Source organism: Neolamprologus brichardi, chromosome 16 (assembly GCF_056152115.1).
Source record: "Neolamprologus brichardi isolate AB-2024 chromosome 16, ASM5615211v1, whole genome shotgun sequence".
NCBI classification, from domain to species: domain Eukaryota; kingdom Metazoa; phylum Chordata; class Actinopteri; order Cichliformes; family Cichlidae; genus Neolamprologus; species Neolamprologus brichardi.
The window spans coordinates 36,774,103-36,797,500 of NC_142119.1; positions in this window are offsets into that span (position 1 = coordinate 36,774,103).

Here is a 23,398-nt window from a genome sequence, read left to right on the forward strand (position 1 = left end):
TGGACCTCTGCGCATAATCACATGTGTGTGCAAACATTTCCATGTTTGGATATCTTGGAATTTGGTGTTCTTTAGGGGAGTTTATCTGTGGATGTGTGCAAATGTATGTGCATTCATGTGTGCCTGCGTGGAGATCTGAGGTTGGCTGGTAGGGTGGACCTCTGCGCATAATCACATGTGTGTGCAAACATTTCCATGTTTGGATATCTTGGAATTTGGTTGTTTTGTAGGAGTTTATATGTGGATGTGTGCAAATGTATGTGCATTCATGTGTGCGTGCGTGGAGATCTGAGGTTGGCTGGTAGGGTGGACCTCTGCGCATAATCACATGTGTGTGCAAACATTTCCATGTTTGGATATCTTGGAATTTGGTGTTCTTTAGGGGAGTTTATCTGTGGATGTGTTCAAATGTATGTGCATTCATGTGTGCCTGCATGGAGATCTGAGGTTGGCTGGTAGGGTGGACCTCTGCGCATAATCACATGTGTGTGCAAACATTTCCATGTTTGGATTTCTTGGAATTTGGTTGATTTGTAGGAGTTTATCTGTGGATGTGTTCAAATGTATGTGCATTCATGTGTACCTGCGTGGAGATCTGAGGTTGGCTGGTAGGGTGGACCTCTGCATAATCACATGTGTGTGCAAACATTTCCATGTTTGGATACCTTGGAATTTGGTGTTCTTTAGGGGAGTTTATCTGTGGATGTGTGAAAATGTATGTGCATTCATGTGTGCCTGCATGGAGATCTGAGGTTGGCTGGTAGGGTGGACCTCTGCGCATAATCACATGTGTGTGCAAACATTTCCATGTTTGGATATCTTGGAATTTGGTGTTCTTTAGGGGAGTTTATCTCTGGATGTGTGCAAATGTATGTGCATTCATGTGTGCCTGCATGGAGATCTGAGGTTGGCTGGTAGGGTGGACCTCTGCGCATAATCACATGTGTGTGCAAACATTTCCATGTCTGGATATCTTGGAATTTGGTGTTCTTTAGGGGAGTTTATCTGTGGATGTGTTCAAATGTATGTGCATTCATGTGTGCCTGCGTGGAGATCTGAGGTTGGCTGGTAGGGTGGACCTCTGCGCATAATCACATGTGTGTGCAAACATTTCCATGTTTGGATATCTTAGAATTTGGTGTTCTTTAGGGGAGTTTATCTCTGGATGTGTGCAAATGTATGTGCATTCATGTGTGCCTGCATGGAGATCTGAGGTTGGCTGGTAGGGTGGACCTCTGCGCATAATCACATGTGTGTGCAAATAATTTCCATGTTTGGATTTCTTGGAAGTTGGTTGATTTGTAGGAGTTTATCTGTGGATGTGTGAAAATGTATGTGCATTCATTTGTGCCTGCGTGGAGATCTGAGGTTGGCTGGTAGGGTGGACCTCTGCGCATAATCACATGTGTGTGCAAACATTTCCATGTTTGGATATCTTGGAATTTGGTGTTCTTTAGGGGAGTTTATCTGTGGATGTGTTCAAATGTATGTGCATTCATGTGTGCCTGCGTGGAGATCTGAGGTTGGCTGGTAGGGTGGACCTCTGCGCATAATCACATGTGTGTGCAAACATTTCCATGTTTGGATTTCTTGGAATTTGGTTGATTTGTAGGAGTTTATCTGTGGATGTGTTCAAATGTATGTGCATTCATGTGTACCTGTGTGGAGATCTGAGGTTGGCTGGTAGGGTGGACCTCTGCGCATAATCACATGTGTGTGCAAACATTTCCATGTTTGGATACCTTGGAATTTGGTGTTCTTTAGGGGAGTTTATCTGTGGATGTGTGAAAATGTATGTGCATTCATGTGTGCCTGCATGGAGATCTGAGGTTGGCTGGTAGGGTGGACCTCTGCGCATAATCACATGTGTGTGCAAACATTTCCATGTTTGGATTTCTTGGAATTTGGTTGATTTGTAGGAGTTTATCTGTGGATATGTGCAAATGTATTTGCATTCATGTGTCCTTGCGTGGAGATCTGAGGTTGGCTGGTAGGGTGGACCTCTGCGCATAATCACATGTGTGTGCAAACATTTCCATGTTTGGATATCTTGGAATTTAGAGTTCTTTAGGGGAGTTTATCTGTGGATGTGTGCAAATGTATGTGCATTCATGTGTGCCTGCGTGGAGATCTGAGGTTGGCTGGTAGGGTGGACCTCTGCGCATAATCACATGTGTGTGCAAACATTTCCATGTTTAGATTTCTTAGAATTTGGTGTTCTTTAGTGGAGTTTCTCTGTGGATGTGTGCAAATGTATGTGCATTCATGTGTGCCTGCGTGGAGATCTGAGGTTGGCTGGTAGGGTGGACCTCTGCGGATAATCACATGTGTGTGCAAACATTTCCATGTCTGGATATCTTGGAATTTGGTTGTTTTGTAGGAGTTTATATGTGGATGTGTGCAAATGTATTTGCATTCATGTGTCCTTGCGTGGAGATCTGAGGTTGGCTGGTAGGGTGGACCTCTGCGCATAATCACATGTGTGTGCAAACATTTCCATGTTTGGATTTCTTGGAATTTGGTTGATTTGTAGGAGTTTATCTGTGGATGTGTGCAAATGTATGTGCATTCATTTGTGCCTGCGTGGAGATCTGAGGTTGGCTGGTAGGGTGGACCTCTGCGCATAATCACATGTGTGTGCAAACATTTCCATGTTTGGATATCTTGGAATTTGGTGTTCTTTAGGGGAGTTTATCTGTGGATGTGTGCAAATGTATGTGCATTCATGTGTGCCTGCGTGGAGATCTGAGGTTGGCTTGTAGGGTGGACCTCTGCGCATAATCACATGTGTGTGCAAACATTTCCATGTTTAGATTTCTTGGAATTTGGTCTTCTTTAGGGGAGTTTATCTGTGGATGTGTTCAAATGTATGTGCATTCATGTGTGCCTGCGTGGAGATCTGAGGTTGGCTGGTGGGGTGGACCTCTGCGCATAATCACATGTGTGTGCAAACATTTCCATGTTTGGATTTCTTGGAATTTGGTTGATTTGTAGGAGTTTATCTGTGGATGTGTTCAAATGTATGTGCATTCATGTGTGCCTGCGTGGAGATCTGAGGTTGGCTGGTAGGGTGGACCTCTGCGCATAATCACATGTGTGTGCAAACATTTCCATGTTTGGATACCTTGGAATTTGGTGTTCTTTAGGGGAGTTTATCTGTGGATGTGTGAAAATGTATGTGCATTCATGTGTGCCTGCATGGAGATCTGAGGTTGGCTGGTAGGGTGGACCTCTGCGCATAATCACATGTGTGTGCAAACATTTCCATGTTTGGATACCTTGGAATTTGGTGTTCTTTAGGGGAGTTTATCTGTGGATGTGTGAAAATGTATGTGCATTCATGTGTGCCTGCATGGAGATCTGAGGTTGGCTGGTAGGGTGGACCTCTGCGCATAATCACATGTGTGTGCAAACATTTCCATGTTTGGATATCTTGGAATTTGGTGTTCTTTAGGGGAGTTTATCTGTGGATGTGTGCAAATGTATGTGCATTCATGTGTGCCTGCGTGGAGATCTGAGGTTGGCTGGTAGGGTGGACCTCTGCGCATAATCACATGTGTGTGCAAACATTTCCATGTCTAGATATCTTGGAATTTGGTTGTTTTGTAGGAGTTTATATGTGGATGTGTGCAAATGTATGTGCATTCATGTGTGCGTGCGTGGAGATCTGAGGTTGGCTGGTAGGGTGGACCTCTGCGCATAATCACATGTGTGTGCAAACATTTCCATGTTTAGATTTCTTGGAATTTGGTGTTCTTTAGGGGAGTTTATCTGTGGATGTGTGCAAATGTATGTGCATTCATGTGTGCCTGCGTGGAGATCTGAGGTTGGCTGGTAGGGTGGACCTCTGCGCATAATCACATGGGTGTGCAAACATTTCCATGTTTGGATATCTTGGAATTTGGTGTTCTTTAGCGGAGTTTATCTGTGGATGCGTGCAAATGTATGTGCATTCATGTGTGCCTGCGTGGAGATCTGAGGTTGGCTGGTAGGGTGGACCTCTGCGCATAATCACATGTGTGTGCAAACATTTCCATGTTTGGATATCTTGGAATTTGGTTGATTTGTAGGAGTTTATCTGTGGATGTGTGCAAATGTATTTGCATTCATGTGTGCCTGCGTGGAGATCTGAGGTTGGCTGGTAGGGTGGACCTCTGCGCATAATCACATGTGTGTGCAAACATTTCCATGTTTGGATATCTTGGAATTTGGTGTTCTTTAGGGGAGTTTATCTGTGGATGTGTTCAAATGTATGTGCATTCATGTGTGCCTGCATGGAGATCTGAGGTTGGCTGGTAGGGTGGACCTCTGCGCATAATCACATGTGTGTGCAAACATTTCCATGTTTGGATTTCTTGGAATTTGGTTGATTTGTAGGAGTTTATCTGTGGATGTGTTCAAATGTATGTGCATTCATGTGTACCTGCGTGGAGATCTGAGGTTGGCTGGTAGGGTGGACCTCTGCATAATCACATGTGTGTGCAAACATTTCCATGTTTGGATACCTTGGAATTTGGTGTTCTTTAGGGGAGTTTATCTGTGGATGTGTGAAAATGTATGTGCATTCATGTGTGCCTGCATGGAGATCTGAGGTTGGCTGGTAGGGTGGACCTCTGCGCATAATCACATGTGTGTGCAAACATTTCCATGTTTGGATATCTTGGAATTTGGTGTTCTTTAGGGGAGTTTATCTCTGGATGTGTGCAAATGTATGTGCATTCATGTGTGCCTGCATGGAGATCTGAGGTTGGCTGGTAGGGTGGACCTCTGCGCATAATCACATGTGTGTGCAAACATTTCCATGTCTGGATATCTTGGAATTTGGTGTTCTTTAGGGGAGTTTATCTGTGGATGTGTTCAAATGTATGTGCATTCATGTGTGCCTGCGTGGAGATCTGAGGTTGGCTGGTAGGGTGGACCTCTGCGCATAATCACATGTGTGTGCAAACATTTCCATGTTTGAATATCTTAGAATTTGGTGTTCTTTAGGGGAGTTTATCTCTGGATGTGTGCAAATGTATGTGCATTCATGTGTGCCTGCATGGAGATCTGAGGTTGGCTGGTAGGGTGGACCTCTGCGCATAATCACATGTGTGTGCAAATAATTTCCATGTTTGGATTTCTTGGAATTTGGTTGATTTGTAGGAGTTTATCTGTGGATGTGTGAAAATGTATGTGCATTCATTTGTGCCTGCGTGGAGATCTGAGGTTGGCTGGTAGGGTGGACCTCTGCGCATAATCACATGTGTGTGCAAACATTTCCATGTTTGGATATCTTGGAATTTGGTGTTCTTTAGGGGAGTTTATCTGTGGATGTGTTCAAATGTATGTGCATTCATGTGTGCCTGCGTGGAGATCTGAGGTTGGCTGGTAGGGTGGACCTCTGCGCATAATCACATGTGTGTGCAAACATTTCCATGTTTGGATTTCTTGGAATTTGGTTGATTTGTAGGAGTTTATCTGTGGATGTGTTCAAATGTATGTGCATTCATGTGTGCTTGCGTGGAGATCTGAGGTTGGCTGGTAGGGTGGACCTCTGCGCATAATCACATGTGTGTGCAAACATTTCCATGTTTGGATACCTTGGAATTTGGTGTTCTTTAGGGGAGTTTATCTGTGGATGTGTGAAAATGTATGTGCATTCATGTGTGCCTGCATGGAGATCTGAGGTTGGCTGGTAGGGTGGACCTCTGCGCATAATCACATGTGTGTGCAAACATTTCCATGTTTGGATTTCTTGGAATTTGGTTGATTTGTAGGAGTTTATCTGTGGATATGTGCAAATGTATTTGCATTCATGTGTCCTTGCGTGGAGATCTGAGGTTGGCTGGTAGGGTGGACCTCTGCGCATAATCACATGTGTGTGCAAACATTTCCATGTTTGGATATCTTGGAATTTAGAGTTCTTTAGGGGAGTTTATCTGTGGATGTGTGCAAATGTATGTGCATTCATGTGTGCCTGCGTGGAGATCTGAGGTTGGCTGGTAGGGTGGACCTCTGCGCATAATCACATGTGTGTGCAAACATTTCCATGTTTAGATTTCTTAGAATTTGGTGTTCTTTAGTGGAGTTTCTCTGTGGATGTGTGCAAATGTATGTGCATTCATGTGTGCCTGCGTGGAGATCTGAGGTTGGCTGGTAGGGTGGACCTCTGCGGATAATCACATGTGTGTGCAAACATTTCCATGTCTGGATATCTTGGAATTTGGTTGTTTTGTAGGAGTTTATATGTGGATGTGTGCAAATGTATTTGCATTCATGTGTCCTTGCGTGGAGATCTGAGGTTGGCTGGTAGGGTGGACCTCTGCGCATAATCACATGTGTGTGCAAACATTTCCATGTTTGGATTTCTTGGAATTTGGTTGATTTGTAGGAGTTTATCTGTGGATGTGTGCAAATGTATGTGCATTCATTTGTGCCTGCGTGGAGATCTGAGGTTGGCTGGTAGGGTGGACCTCTGCGCATAATCACATGTGTGTGCAAACATTTCCATGTTTGGATATCTTGGAATTTGGTGTTCTTTAGGGGAGTTTATCTGTGGATGTGTGCAAATGTATGTGCATTCATGTGTGCCTGCGTGGAGATCTGAGGTTGGCTTGTAGGGTGGACCTCTGCGCATAATCACATGTGTGTGCAAACATTTCCATGTTTAGATTTCTTGGAATTTGGTCTTCTTTAGGGGAGTTTATCTGTGGATGTGTTCAAATGTATGTGCATTCATGTGTGCCTGCGTGGAGATCTGAGGTTGGCTGGTAGGGTGGACCTCTGCGCATAATCACATGTGTGTGCAAACATTTCCATGTTTGGATTTCTTGGAATTTGGTTGATTTGTAGGAGTTTATCTGTGGATGTGTTCAAATGTATGTGCATTCATGTGTGCCTGCGTGGAGATCTGAGGTTGGCTGGTAGGGTGGACCTCTGCGCATAATCACATGTGTGTGCAAACATTTCCATGTTTGGATACCTTGGAATTTGGTGTTCTTTAGGGGAGTTTATCTGTGGATGTGTGAAAATGTATGTGCATTCATGTGTGCCTGCATGGAGATCTGAGGTTGGCTGGTAGGGTGGACCTCTGCGCATAATCACATGTGTGTGCAAACATTTCCATGTTTGGATATCTTGGAATTTGGTGTTCTTTAGGGGAGTTTATCTGTGGATGTGTGCAAATGTATGTGCATTCATGTGTGCCTGCGTGGAGATCTGAGGTTGGCTGGTAGGGTGGACCTCTGCGCATAATCACATGTGTGTGCAAACATTTCCATGTCTGGATATCTTGGAATTTGGTTGTTTTGTAGGAGTTTATATGTGGATGTGTGCAAATGTATGTGCATTCATGTGTGCGTGCGTGGAGATCTGAGGTTGGCTGGTAGGGTGGACCTCTGCGCATAATCACATGTGTGTGCAAACATTTCCATGTTTAGATTTCTTGGAATTTGGTGTTCTTTAGGGGAGTTTATCTGTGGATGTGTGCAAATGTATGTGCATTCATGTGTGCCTGCGTGGAGATCTGAGGTTGGCTGGTAGGGTGGACCTCTGCGCATAATCACATGGGTGTGCAAACATTTCCATGTTTGGATATCTTGGAATTTGGTGTTCTTTAGGGGAGTTTATCTGTGGATGTGTGCAAATGTATGTGCATTCATGTGTGCCTGCGTGGAGATCTGAGGTTGGCTGGTAGGGTGGACCTCTGCGCATAATCACATGTGTGTGCAAACATTTCCATGTTTGGATATCTTGGAATTTGGTTGATTTGTAGGAGTTTATCTGTGGATGTGTGCAAATGTATTTGCATTCATGTGTGCCTGCGTGGAGATCTGAGGTTGGCTGGTAGGGTGGACCTCTGCGCATAATCACATGTGTGTGCAAACATTTCCATGTTTGGATATCTTGGAATTTGGTGTTCTTTAGGGGAGTTTATCTGTGGATGTGTTCAAATGTATGTGCATTCATGTGTGCCTGCGTGGAGATCTGAGGTTGGCTGGTAGGGTGGACCTCCGCGCATAATCACATGTGTGTGCAAACATTTCCATGTTTGGATTTCTTGGAATTTGGTTGATTTGTAGGAGTTTATCTGTGGATGTGTTCAAATGTATGTGCATTCATGTGTACCTGCGTGGAGATCTGAGGTTGGCTGGTAGGGTGGACCTCTGCATAATCACATGTGTGTGCAAACATTTCCATGTTTGGATACCTTGGAATTTGGTGTTCTTTAGGGGAGTTTATCTGTGGATGTGTGAAAATGTATGTGCATTCATGTGTGCCTGCATGGAGATCTGAGGTTGGCTGGTAGGGTGGACCTCTGCGCATAATCACATGTGTGTGCAAACATTTCCATGTTTGGATATCTTGGAATTTGGTGTTCTTTAGGGGAGTTTATCTCTGGATGTGTGCAAATGTATGTGCATTCATGTGTGCCTGCATGGAGATCTGAGGTTGGCTGGTAGGGTGGACCTCTGCGCATAATCACATGTGTGTGCAAACATTTCCATGTCTGGATATCTTGGAATTTGGTTGATTTGTAGGAGTTTATCTGTGGATGTGTGCAAATGTATTTGCATTCATGTGTGCCTGCGTGGAGATCTGAGGTTGGCTGGTAGGGTGGACCTCTGCGCATAATCACATGTGTGTGCAAACATTTCCATGTTTGGATATCTTGGAATTTGGTGTTCTTTAGGGGAGTTTATCTGTGGATGTGTTCAAATGTATGTGCATTCATGTGTGCCTGCATGGAGATCTGAGGTTGGCTGGTAGGGTGGACCTCTGCGCATAATCACATGTGTGTGCAAACATTTCCATGTTTGGATTTCTTGGAATTTGGTTGATTTGTAGGAGTTTATCTGTGGATGTGTTCAAATGTATGTGCATTCATGTGTACCTGCGTGGAGATCTGAGGTTGGCTGGTAGGGTGGACCTCTGCATAATCACATGTGTGTGCAAACATTTCCATGTTTGGATACCTTGGAATTTGGTGTTCTTTAGGGGAGTTTATCTGTGGATGTGTGAAAATGTATGTGCATTCATGTGTGCCTGCATGGAGATCTGAGGTTGGCTGGTAGGGTGGACCTCTGCGCATAATCACATGTGTGTGCAAACATTTCCATGTTTGGATATCTTGGAATTTGGTGTTCTTTAGGGGAGTTTATCTCTGGATGTGTGCAAATGTATGTGCATTCATGTGTGCCTGCATGGAGATCTGAGGTTGGCTGGTAGGGTGGACCTCTGCGCATAATCACATGTGTGTGCAAACATTTCCATGTCTGGATATCTTGGAATTTGGTGTTCTTTAGGGGAGTTTATCTGTGGATGTGTTCAAATGTATGTGCATTCATGTGTGCCTGCGTGGAGATCTGAGGTTGGCTGGTAGGGTGGACCTCTGCGCATAATCACATGTGTGTGCAAACATTTCCATGTTTGAATATCTTAGAATTTGGTGTTCTTTAGGGGAGTTTATCTCTGGATGTGTGCAAATGTATGTGCATTCATGTGTGCCTGCATGGAGATCTGAGGTTGGCTGGTAGGGTGGACCTCTGCGCATAATCACATGTGTGTGCAAATAATTTCCATGTTTGGATTTCTTGGAATTTGGTTGATTTGTAGGAGTTTATCTGTGGATGTGTGAAAATGTATGTGCATTCATTTGTGCCTGCGTGGAGATCTGAGGTTGGCTGGTAGGGTGGACCTCTGCGCATAATCACATGTGTGTGCAAACATTTCCATGTTTGGATATCTTGGAATTTGGTGTTCTTTAGGGGAGTTTATCTGTGGATGTGTTCAAATGTATGTGCATTCATGTGTGCCTGCGTGGAGATCTGAGGTTGGCTGGTAGGGTGGACCTCTGCGCATAATCACATGTGTGTGCAAACATTTCCATGTTTGGATTTCTTGGAATTTGGTTGATTTGTAGGAGTTTATCTGTGGATGTGTTCAAATGTATGTGCATTCATGTGTGCTTGCGTGGAGATCTGAGGTTGGCTGGTAGGGTGGACCTCTGCGCATAATCACATGTGTGTGCAAACATTTCCATGTTTGGATACCTTGGAATTTGGTGTTCTTTAGGGGAGTTTATCTGTGGATGTGTGAAAATGTATGTGCATTCATGTGTGCCTGCATGGAGATCTGAGGTTGGCTGGTAGGGTGGACCTCTGCGCATAATCACATGTGTGTGCAAACATTTCCATGTTTGGATTTCTTGGAATTTGGTTGATTTGTAGGAGTTTATCTGTGGATATGTGCAAATGTATTTGCATTCATGTGTCCTTGCGTGGAGATCTGAGGTTGGCTGGTAGGGTGGACCTCTGCGCATAATCACATGTGTGTGCAAACATTTCCATGTTTGGATATCTTGGAATTTAGAGTTCTTTAGGGGAGTTTATCTGTGGATGTGTGCAAATGTATGTGCATTCATGTGTGCCTGCGTGGAGATCTGAGGTTGGCTGGTAGGGTGGACCTCTGCGCATAATCACATGTGTGTGCAAACATTTCCATGTTTAGATTTCTTAGAATTTGGTGTTCTTTATCGGAGTTTCTCTGTGGATGTGTGCAAATGTATGTGCATTCATGTGTGCCTGCGTGGAGATCTGAGGTTGGCTGGTAGGGTGGACCTCTGCGGATAATCACATGTGTGTGCAAACATTTCCATGTCTGGATATCTTGGAATTTGGTTGTTTTGTAGGAGTTTATATGTGGATGTGTGCAAATGTATTTGCATTCATGTGTCCTTGCGTGGAGATCTGAGGTTGGCTGGTAGGGTGGACCTCTGCGCATAATCACATGTGTGTGCAAACATTTCCATGTTTGGATTTCTTGGAATTTGGTTGATTTGTAGGAGTTTATCTGTGGATGTGTGCAAATGTATGTGCATTCATTTGTGCCTGCGTGGAGATCTGAGGTTGGCTGGTAGGGTGGACCTCTGCGCATAATCACATGTGTGTGCAAACATTTCCATGTTTGGATATCTTGGAATTTGGTGTTCTTTAGGGGAGTTTATCTGTGGATGTGTGCAAATGTATGTGCATTCATGTGTGCCTGCGTGGAGATCTGAGGTTGGCTTGTAGGGTGGACCTCTGCGCATAATCACATGTGTGTGCAAACATTTCCATGTTTAGATTTCTTGGAATTTGGTCTTCTTTAGGGGAGTTTATCTGTGGATGTGTTCAAATGTATGTGCATTCATGTGTGCCTGCGTGGAGATCTGAGGTTGGCTGGTAGGGTGGACCTCTGCGCATAATCACATGTGTGTGCAAACATTTCCATGTTTGGATTTCTTGGAATTTGGTTGATTTGTAGGAGTTTATCTGTGGATGTGTTCAAATGTATGTGCATTCATGTGTGCCTGCGTGGAGATCTGAGGTTGGCTGGTAGGGTGGACCTCTGCGCATAATCACATGTGTGTGCAAACATTTCCATGTTTGGATACCTTGGAATTTGGTGTTCTTTAGGGGAGTTTATCTGTGGATGTGTGAAAATGTATGTGCATTCATGTGTGCCTGCGTGGAGATCTGAGGTTGGCTGGTAGGGTGGACCTCTGCGCATAATCACATGTGTGTGCAAACATTTCCATGTTTGGATATCTTGGAATTTGGTGTTCTTTAGGGGAGTTTATCTGTGGATGTGTGCAAATGTATGTGCATTCATGTGTGCCTGCGTGGAGATCTGAGGTTGGCTGGTAGGGTGGACCTCTGCGCATAATCACATGTGTGTGCAAACATTTCCATGTCTGGATATCTTGGAATTTGGTTGTTTTGTAGGAGTTTATATGTGGATGTGTGCAAATGTATGTGCATTCATGTGTGCGTGCGTGGAGATCTGAGGTTGGCTGGTAGGGTGGACCTCTGCGCATAATCACATGTGTGTGCAAACATTTCCATGTTTAGATTTCTTGGAATTTGGTGTTCTTTAGGGGAGTTTATCTGTGGATGTGTGCAAATGTATGTGCATTCATGTGTGCCTGCGTGGAGATCTGAGGTTGGCTGGTAGGGTGGACCTCTGCGCATAATCACATGGGTGTGCAAACATTTCCATGTTTGGATATCTTGGAATTTGGTGTTCTTTAGGGGAGTTTATCTGTGGATGTGTGCAAATGTATGTGCATTCATGTGTGCCTGCGTGGAGATCTGAGGTTGGCTGGTAGGGTGGACCTCTGCGCATAATCACATGTGTGTGCAAACATTTCCATGTTTGGATATCTTGGAATTTGGTTGATTTGTAGGAGTTTATCTGTGGATGTGTGCAAATGTATTTGCATTCATGTGTGCCTGCGTGGAGATCTGAGGTTGGCTGGTAGGGTGGACCTCTGCGCATAATCACATGTGTGTGCAAACATTTCCATGTTTGGATATCTTGGAATTTGGTGTTCTTTAGGGGAGTTTATCTGTGGATGTGTTCAAATGTATGTGCATTCATGTGTGCCTGCGTGGAGATCTGAGGTTGGCTGGTAGGGTGGACCTCTGCGCATAATCACATGTGTGTGCAAACATTTCCATGTTTGGATTTCTTGGAATTTGGTTGATTTGTAGGAGTTTATCTGTGGATGTGTTCAAATGTATGTGCATTCATGTGTACCTGCGTGGAGATCTGAGGTTGGCTGGTAGGGTGGACCTCTGCATAATCACATGTGTTTGCAAACATTTCCATGTTTGGATACCTTGGAATTTGGTGTTCTTTAGGGGAGTTTATCTGTGGATGTGTGAAAATGTATGTGCATTCATGTGTGCCTGCATGGAGATCTGAGGTTGGCTGGTAGGGTGGACCTCTGCGCATAATCACATGTGTGTGCAAACATTTCCATGTTTGGATATCTTGGAATTTGGTGTTCTTTAGGGGAGTTTATCTGTGGATGTGTTCAAATGTATGTGCATTCATGTGTGCCTGCGTGGAGATCTGAGGTTGGCTGGTAGGGTGGACCTCTGCGCATAATCACATGTGTGTGCAAACATTTCCATGTTTGGATATCTTGGAATTTGGTTGATTTGTAGGAGTTTATCTGTGGATGTGTGCAAATGTATTTGCATTTATGTGTGCCTGCGTGGAGATCTGAGGTTGGCTGGTAGGGTGGACCTCTGCGCATAATCACATGTGTGTGCAAACATTTCCATGTTTGGATATCTTGGAATTTGGTGTTCTTTAGGGGAGTTTATCTGTGGATGTGTTCAAATGTATGTGCATTCATGTGTGCCTGCGTGGAGATCTGAGGTTGGCTGGTAGGGTGGACCTCTGCGCATAATCACATGTGTGTGCAAACATTTCCATGTTTGGATTTCTTGGAATTTGGTTGATTTGTAGGAGTTTATCTGTGGATGTGTTCAAATGTATGTGCATTCATGTGTACCTGCGTGGAGATCTGAGGTTTGCTGGTAGGGTGGACCTCTGCATAATCACATGTGTGTGCAAACATTTCCATGTTTGGATACCTTGGAATTTGGTGTTCTTTAGGGGAGTTTATCTGTGGATGTGTGAAAATGTATGTGCATTCATGTGTGCCTGCATGGAGATCTGAGGTTGGCTGGTAGGGTGGACCTCTGCGCATAATCACATGTGTGTGCAAACATTTCCATGTTTGGATATCTTGGAATTTTGTGTTCTTTAGGGGAGTTTATCTCTGGATGTGTGCAAATGTATGTGCATTCATGTGTGCCTGCATGGAGATCTGAGGTTGGCTGGTAGGGTGGACCTCTGCGCATAATCACATGTGTGTGCAAACATTTCCATGTCTGGATATCTTGGAATTTGGTGTTCTTTAGGGGAGTTTATCTGTGGATGTGTTCAAATGTATGTGCATTCATGTGTGCCTGCGTCGAGATCTGAGGTTGGCTGGTAGGGTGGACCTCTGCGCATAATCACATGTGTGTGCAAACATTTCCATGTTTGGATATCTTAGAATTTGGTGTTCTTTAGGGGAGTTTATCTCTGGATGTGTGCAAATGTATGTGCATTCATGTGTGCCTGCATGGAGATCTGAGGTTGGCTGGTAGGGTGGACCTCTGCGCATAATCACATGTGTGTGCAAATAATTTCCATGTTTGGATTTCTTGGAATTTGGTTGATTTGTAGGAGTTTATCTGTGGATGTGTGAAAATGTATGTGCATTCATTTGTGCCTGCGTGGAGATCTGAGGTTGGCTGGTAGGGTGGACCTCTGCGCATAATCACATGTGTGTGCAAACATTTCCATGTTTGGATATCTTGGAATTTGGTGTTCTTTAGGGGAGTTTATCTGTGGATGTGTTCAAATGTATGTGCATTCATGTGTGCCTGCGTGGAGATCTGAGGTTGGCTGGTAGGGTGGACCTCTGCGCATAATCACATGTGTGTGCAAACATTTCCATGTTTGGATTTCTTGGAATTTGGTTGATTTGTAGGAGTTTATCTGTGGATGTGTTCAAATGTATGTGCATTCATGTGTGCCTGCGTGGAGATCTGAGGTTGGCTGGTAGGGTGGACCTCTGCGCATAATCACATGTGTGTGCAAACATTTCCATGTTTGGATACCTTGGAATTTGGTGTTCTTTAGGGGAGTTTATCTGTGGATGTGTGAAAATGTATGTGCATTCATGTGTGCCTGCATGGAGATCTGAGGTTGGCTGGTAGGGTGGACCTCTGCGCATAATCACATGTGTGTGCAAACATTTCCATGTTTGGATTTCTTGGAATTTGGTTGATTTGTAGGAGTTTATCTGTGGATATGTGCAAATGTATTTGCATTCATGTGTCCTTGCGTGGAGATCTGAGGTTGGCTGGTAGGGTGGACCTCTGCGCATAATCACATGTGTGTGCAAACATTTCCATGTTTGGATATCTTGGAATTTAGAGTTCTTTAGGGGAGTTTATCTGTGGATGTGTGCAAATGTATGTGCATTCATGTGTGCCTGCGTGGAGATCTGAGGTTGGCTGGTAGGGTGGACCTCTGCGCATAATCACATGTGTGTGCAAACATTTCCATGTTTAGATTTCTTAGAATTTGGGGTTCTTTAGTGGAGTTTCTCTGTGGATGTGTGCAAATGTATGTGCATTCATGTGTGCCTGCGTGGAGATCTGAGGTTGGCTGGTAGGGTGGACCTCTGCGGATAATCACATGTGTGTGCAAACATTTCCATGTCTGGATATCTTGGAATTTGGTTGTTTTGTAGGAGTTTATATGTGGATGTGTGCAAATGTATTTGCATTCATGTGTCCTTGCGTGGAGATCTGAGGTTGGCTGGTAGGGTGGACCTCTGCGCATAATCACATGTGTGTGCAAACATTTCCATGTTTGGATTTCTTGGAATTTGGTTGATTTGTAGGAGTTTATCTGTGGATGTGTGCAAATGTATGTGCATTCATTTGTGCCTGCGTGGAGATCTGAGGTTGGCTGGTAGGGTGGACCTCTGCGCATAATCACATGTGTGTGCAAACATTTCCATGTTTGGATTTCTTGGAATTTGGTCTTCTTTAGGGGAGTTTATCTGTGGATGTGTTCAAATGTATGTGCATTCATGTGTGCCTGCGTGGAGATCTGAGGTTGGCTGGTAGGGTGGACCTCTGCGCATAATCACATGTGTGTGCAAACATTTCCATGTTTGGATATCTTGGAATTTGGTTGATTTGTAGGAGTTTATCTGTGGATGTGTTCAAATGTATGTGCATTCATGTGTGCCTGCGTGGAGATCTGAGGTTGGCTGGTAGGGTGGACCTCTGCGCATAATCACATGTGTGTGCAAACATTTCCATGTTTGGATACCTTGGAATTTGGTGTTCTTTAGGGGAGTTTATCTGTGGATGTGTGAAAATGTATGTGCATTCATGTGTGCCTGCATGGAGATCTGAGGTTGGCTGGTAGGGTGGACCTCTGCGCATAATCACATGTGTGTGCAAACATTTCCATGTTTGGATATCTTGGAATTTGGTGTTCTTTAGGGGAGTTTATCTGTGGATGTGTGCAAATGTATGTGCATTCATGTGTGCCTGCGTGGAGATCTGAGGTTGGCTGGTAGGGTGGACCTCTGCGCATAATCACATGTGTGTGCAAACATTTCCATGTCTGGATATCTTGGAATTTGGTTGTTTTGTAGGAGTTTATATGTGGATGTGTGCAAATGTATGTGCATTCATGTGTGCGTGCGTGGAGATCTGAGGTTGGCTGGTAGGGTGGACCTCTGCGCATAATCACATGTGTGTGCAAACATTTCCATGTTTAGATTTCTTGGAATTTGGTGTTCTTTAGGGGAGTTTATCTGTGGATGTGTGCAAATGTATGTGCATTCATGTGTGCCTGCGTGGAGATCTGAGGTTGGCTGGTAGGGTGGACCTCTGCGCATAATCACATGGGTGTGCAAACATTTCCATGTTTGGATATCTTGGAATTTGGTGTTCTTTAGGGGAGTTTATCTGTGGATGCGTGCAAATGTATGTGCATTCATGTGTGCCTGCGTGGAGATCTGAGGTTGGCTGGTAGGGTGGACCTCTGCGCATAATCACATGTGTGTGCAAACATTTCCATGTTTGGATATCTTGGAATTTGGTTGATTTGTAGGAGTTTATCTGTGGATGTGTGCAAATGTATTTGCATTTATGTGTGCCTGCGTGGAGATCTGAGGTTGGCTGGTAGGGTGGACCTCTGCGCATAATCACATGTGTGTGCAAACATTTCCATGTTTGGATATCTTGGAATTTGGTGTTCTTTAGGGGAGTTTATCTGTGGATGTGTTCAAATGTATGTGCATTCATGTGTGCCTGCGTGGAGATCTGAGGTTGGCTGGTAGGGTGGACCTCTGCGCATAATCACATGTGTGTGCAAACATTTCCATGTTTGGATTTCTTGGAATTTGGTTGATTTGTAGGAGTTTATCTGTGGATGTGTTCAAATGTATGTGCATTCATGTGTACCTGCGTGGAGATCTGAGGTTGGCTGGTAGGGTGGACCTCTGCATAATCACATGTGTGTGCAAACATTTCCATGTTTGGATACCTTGGAATTTGGTGTTCTTTAGGGGAGTTTATCTGTGGATGTGTGAAAATGTATGTGCATTCATGTGTGCCTGCATGGAGATCTGAGGTTGGCTGGTAGGGTGGACCTCTGCGCATAATCACATGTGTGTGCAAACATTTCCATGTTTGGATATCTTGGAATTTGGTGTTCTTTAGGGGAGTTTATCTCTGGATGTGTGCAAATGTATGTGCATTCATGTGTGCCTGCATGGAGATCTGAGGTTGGCTGGTAGGGTGGACCTCTGCGCATAATCACATGTGTGTGCAAACATTTCCATGTCTGGATATCTTGGAATTTGGTGTTCTTTAGGGGAGTTTATCTGTGGATGTGTTCAAATGTATGTGCATTCATGTGTGCCTGCGTGGAGATCTGAGGTTGGCTGGTAGGGTGGACCTCTGCGCATAATCACATGTGTGTGCAAACATTTCCATGTTTGGATATCTTAGAATTTGGTGTTCTTTAGGGGAGTTTATCTCTGGATGTGTGCAAATGTATGTGCATTCATGTGTGCCTGCATGGAGATCTGAGGTTGGCTGGTAGGGTGGACCTCTGCGCATAATCACATGTGTGTGCAAATAATTTCCATGTTTGGATTTCTTGGAAGTTGGTTGATTTGTAGGAGTTTATCTGTGGATGTGTGAAAATGTATGTGCATTCATTTGTGCCTGCGTGGAGATCTGAGGTTGGCTGGTAGGGTGGACCTCTGCGCATAATCACATGTGTGTGCAAACATTTCCATGTTTGGATATCTTGGAATTTGGTGTTCTTTAGGGGAGTTTTTCTGTGGATGTGTTCAAATGTATGTGCATTCATGTGTGCCTGCGTGGAGATCTGAGGTTGGCTGGTAGGGTGGACCTCTGCGCATAATCACATGTGTGTGCAAACATTTCCATGTTTGGATTTCTTGGAATTTGGTTGATTTGTAGGAGTTTATCTGTGGATGTGTTCAAATGTATGTGCATTCATGTGTGCCTGCGTGGAGATCTGAGGTTGGCTGGTAGGGTGGACCTCTGCGCATAATCACATGTGTGTGCAAACATTTCCATGTTTGGATACCTTGGAATTTGGTGTTCTTTAGGGGAGTTTATCTGTGGATGTGTGAAAATGTATGTGCATTCATGTGTGCCTGCATGGAGATCTGAGGTTGGCTGGTAGGGTGGACCTCTGCGCATAATCACATGTGTGTGCAAACATTTCCATGTTTGGATTTCTTGGAATTTGGTTGATTTGTAGGAGTTTATCTGTGGATATGTGCAAATGTATTTGCATTCATGTGTCCTTGCGTGGAGATCTGAGGTTGGCTGGTAGGGTGGACCTCTGCGCATAATCACATGTGTGTGCAAACATTTCCATGTTTGGATATCTTGGAATTTAGAGTTCTTTAGGGGAGTTTATCTGTGGATGTGTGCAAATGTATGTGCATTCATGTGTGCCTGCGTGGAGATCTGAGGTTGGCTGGTAGGGTGGACCTCTGCGCATAATCACATGTGTGTGCAAACATTTCCATGTTTAGATTTCTTAGAATTTGGGGTTCTTTAGTGGAGTTTCTCTGTGGATGTGTGCAAATGTATGTGCATTCATGTGTGCCTGCGTGGAGATCTGAGGTTGGCTGGTAGGGTGGACCTCTGCGCATAATCACATGTGTGTGCAAACATTTCCATGTTTGGATATCTTAGAATTTGGTGTTCTTTAGGGGAGTTTATCTCTGGATGTGTGCAAATGTATGTGCATTCATGTGTGCCTGCATGGAGATCTGAGGTTGGCTGGTAGGGTGGACCTCTGCGCATAATCACATGTGTGTGCAAATAATTTCCATGTTTGGATTTCTTGGAAGTTGGTTGATTTGTAGGAGTTTATCTGTGGATGTGTGAAAATGTATGTGCATTCATTTGTGCCTGCGTGGAGATCTGAGGTTGGCTGGTAGGGTGGACCTCTGCGCATAATCACATGTGTGTGCAAACATTTCCATGTTTGGATATCTTGGAATTTGGTGTTCTTTAGGGGAGTTTATCTGTGGATGTGTTCAAATGTATGTGCATTCATGTGTGCCTGCGTGGAGATCTGAGGTTGGCTGGTAGGGTGGACCTCTGCGCATAATCACATGTGTGTGCAAACATTTCCATGTTTGGATTTCTTGGAATTTGGTTGATTTGTAGGAGTTTATCTGTGGATGTGTTCAAATGTATGTGCATTCATGTGTGCCTGCGTGGAGATCTGAGGTTGGCTGGTAGGGTGGACCTCTGCGCATAATCACATGTGTGTGCAAACATTTCCATGTTTGGATACCTTGGAATTTGGTGTTCTTTAGGGGAGTTTATCTGTGGATGTGTGAAAATGTATGTGCATTCATGTGTGCCTGCATGGAGATCTGAGGTTGGCTGGTAGGGTGGACCTCTGCGCATAATCACATGTGTGTGCAAACATTTCCATGTTTGGATTTCTTGGAATTTGGTTGATTTGTAGGAGTTTATCTGTGGATATGTGCAAATGTATTTGCATTCATGTGTCCTTGCGTGGAGATCTGAGGTTGGCTGGTAGGGTGGACCTCTGCGCATAATCACATGTGTGTGCAAACATTTCCATGTTTGGATATCTTGGAATTTAGAGTTCTTTAGGGGAGTTTATCTGTGGATGTGTGCAAATGTATGTGCATTCATGTGTGCCTGCGTGGAGATCTGAGGTTGGCTGGTAGGGTGGACCTCTGCGCATAATCACATGTGTGTGCAAACATTTCCATGTTTAGATTTCTTAGAATTTGGGGTTCTTTAGTGGAGTTTCTCTGTGGATGTGTGCAAATGTATGTGCATTCATGTGTGCCTGCGTGGAGATCTGAGGTTGGCTGGTAGGGTGGACCTCTGCGGATAATCACATGTGTGTGCAAACATTTCCATGTCTGGATATCTTGGAATTTGGTTGTTTTGTAGGAGTTTATATGTGGATGTGTGCAAATGTATTTGCATTCATGTGTCCTTGCGTGGAGATCTGAGGTTGGCTGGTAGGGTGGACCTCTGCGCATAATCACATGTGTGTGCAAACATTTCCATGTTTGGATTTCTTGGAATTTGGTTGATTTGTAGGAGTTTATCTGTGGATGTGTGCAAATGTATGTGCATTCATTTGTGCCTGCGTGGAGATCTGAGGTTGGCTGGTAGGGTGGACCTCTGCGCATAATCACATGTGTGTGCAAACATTTCCATGTTTGGATTTCTTGGAATTTGGTCTTCTTTAGGGGAGTTTATCTGTGGATGTGTTCAAATGTATGTGCATTCATGTGTGCCTGCGTGGAGATCTGAGGTTGGCTGGTAGGGTGGACCTCTGCGCATAATCACATGTGTGTGCAAACATTTCCATGTTTGGATATCTTGGAATTTGGTTGATTTGTAGGAGTTTATCTGTGGATGTGTTCAAATGTATGTGCATTCATGTGTGCCTGCGTGGAGATCTGAGGTTGGCTGGTAGGGTGGACCTCTGCGCATAATCACATGTGTGTGCAAACATTTCCATGTTTGGATACCTTGGAATTTGGTGTTCTTTAGGGGAGTTTATCTGTGGATGTGTGAAAATGTATGTGCATTCATGTGTGCCTGCATGGAGATCTGAGGTTGGCTGGTAGGGTGGACCTCTGCGCATAATCACATGTGTGTGCAAACATTTCCATGTCTGGATATCTTGGAATTTGGTTGTTTTGTAGGAGTTTATATGTGGATGTGTGCAAATGTATGTGCATTCATGTGTGCGTGCGTGGAGATCTGAGGTTGGCTGGTAGGGTGGACCTCTGCGCATAATCACATGTGTGTGCAAACATTTCCATGTTTAGATTTCTTGGAATTTGGTGTTCTTTAGGGGAGTTTATCTGTGGATGTGTGCAAATGTATGTGCATTCATGTGTGCCTGCGTGGAGATCTGAGGTTGGCTGGTAGGGTGGACCTCTGCGCATAATCACATGGGTGTGCAAACATTTCCATGTTTGGATATCTTGGAATTTGGTGTTCTTTAGGGGAGTTTATCTGTGGATGCGTGCAAATGTATGTGCATTCATGTGTGCCTGCGTGGAGATCTGAGGTTGGCTGGTAGGGTGGACCTCTGCGCATAATCACATGTGTGTGCAAACATTTCCATGTTTGGATATCTTGGAATTTGGTTGATTTGTAGGAGTTTATCTGTGGATGTGTGCAAATGTATTTGCATTTATGTGTGCCTGCGTGGAGATCTGAGGTTGGCTGGTAGGGTGGACCTCTGCGCATAATCACATGTGTGTGCAAACATTTCCATGTTTGGATATCTTGGAATTTGGTGTTCTTTAGGGGAGTTTATCTGTGGATGTGTTCAAATGTATGTGCATTCATGTGTGCCTGCGTGGAGATCTGAGGTTGGCTGGTAGGGTGGACCTCTGCGCATAATCACATGTGTGTGCAAACATTTCCATGTTTGGATTTCTTGGAATTTGGTTGATTTGTAGGAGTTTATCTGTGGATGTGTTCAAATGTATGTGCATTCATGTGTACCTGCGTGGAGATCTGAGGTTGGCTGGTAGGGTGGACCTCTGCATAATCACATGTGTGTGCAAACATTTCCATGTTTGGATACCTTGGAATTTGGTGTTCTTTAGGGGAGTTTATCTGTGGATGTGTGAAAATGTATGTGCATTCATGTGTGCCTGCATGGAGATCTGAGGTTGGCTGGTAGGGTGGACCTCTGCGCATAATCACATGTGTGTGCAAACATTTCCATGTTTGGATATCTTGGAATTTGGTGTTCTTTAGGGGAGTTTATCTCTGGATGTGTGCAAATGTATGTGCATTCATGTGTGCCTGCATGGAGATCTGAGGTTGGCTGGTAGGGTGGACCTCTGCGCATAATCACATGTGTGTGCAAACATTTCCATGTCTGGATATCTTGGAATTTGGTGTTCTTTAGGGGAGTTTATCTGTGGATGTGTTCAAATGTATGTGCATTCATGTGTGCCTGCGTGGAGATCTGAGGTTGGCTGGTAGGGTGGACCTCTGCGCATAATCACATGTGTGTGCAAACATTTCCATGTTTGGATATCTTAGAATTTGGTGTTCTTTAGGGGAGTTTATCTCTGGATGTGTGCAAATGTATGTGCATTCATGTGTGCCTGCATGGAGATCTGAGGTTGGCTGGTAGGGTGGACCTCTGCGCATAATCACATGTGTGTGCAAATAATTTCCATGTTTGGATTTCTTGGAAGTTGGTTGATTTGTAGGAGTTTATCTGTGGATGTGTGAAAATGTATGTGCATTCATTTGTGCCTGCGTGGAGATCTGAGGTTGGCTGGTAGGGTGGACCTCTGCGCATAATCACATGTGTGTGCAAACATTTCCATGTTTGGATATCTTGGAATTTGGTGTTCTTTAGGGGAGTTTATCTGTGGATGTGTTCAAATGTATGTGCATTCATGTGTGCCTGCGTGGAGATCTGAGGTTGGCTGGTAGGGTGGACCTCTGCGCATAATCACATGTGTGTGCAAACATTTCCATGTTTGGATTTCTTGGAATTTGGTTGATTTGTAGGAGTTTATCTGTGGATGTGTTCAAATGTATGTGCATTCATGTGTGCCTGCGTGGAGATCTGAGGTTGGCTGGTAGGGTGGACCTCTGCGCATAATCACATGTGTGTGCAAACATTTCCATGTTTGGATACCTTGGAATTTGGTGTTCTTTAGGGGAGTTTATCTGTGGATGTGTGAAAATGTATGTGCATTCATGTGTGCCTGCATGGAGATCTGAGGTTGGCTGGTAGGGTGGACCTCTGCGCATAATCACATGTGTGTGCAAACATTTCCATGTTTGGATTTCTTGGAATTTGGTTGATTTGTAGGAGTTTATCTGTGGATATGTGCAAATGTATTTGCATTCATGTGTCCTTGCGTGGAGATCTGAGGTTGGCTGGTAGGGTGGACCTCTGCGCATAATCACATGTGTGTGCAAACATTTCCATGTTTGGATATCTTGGAATTTAGAGTTCTTTAGGGGAGTTTATCTGTGGATGTGTGCAAATGTATGTGCATTCATGTGTGCCTGCGTGGAGATCTGAGGTTGGCTGGTAGGGTGGACCTCTGCGCATAATCACATGTGTGTGCAAACATTTCCATGTTTAGATTTCTTAGAATTTGGGGTTCTTTAGTGGAGTTTCTCTGTGGATGTGTGCAAATGTATGTGCATTCATTTGTGCCTGCGTGGAGATCTGAGGTTGGCTGGTAGGGTGGACCTCTGCGCATAATCACATGTGTGTGCAAACATTTCCATGTTTGGATTTCTTGGAATTTGGTCTTCTTTAGGGGAGTTTATCTGTGGATGTGTTCAAATGTATGTGCATTCATGTGTGCCTGCGTGGAGATCTGAGGTTGGCTGGTAGGGTGGACCTCTGCGCATAATCACATGTGTGTGCAAACATTTCCATGTTTGGATATCTT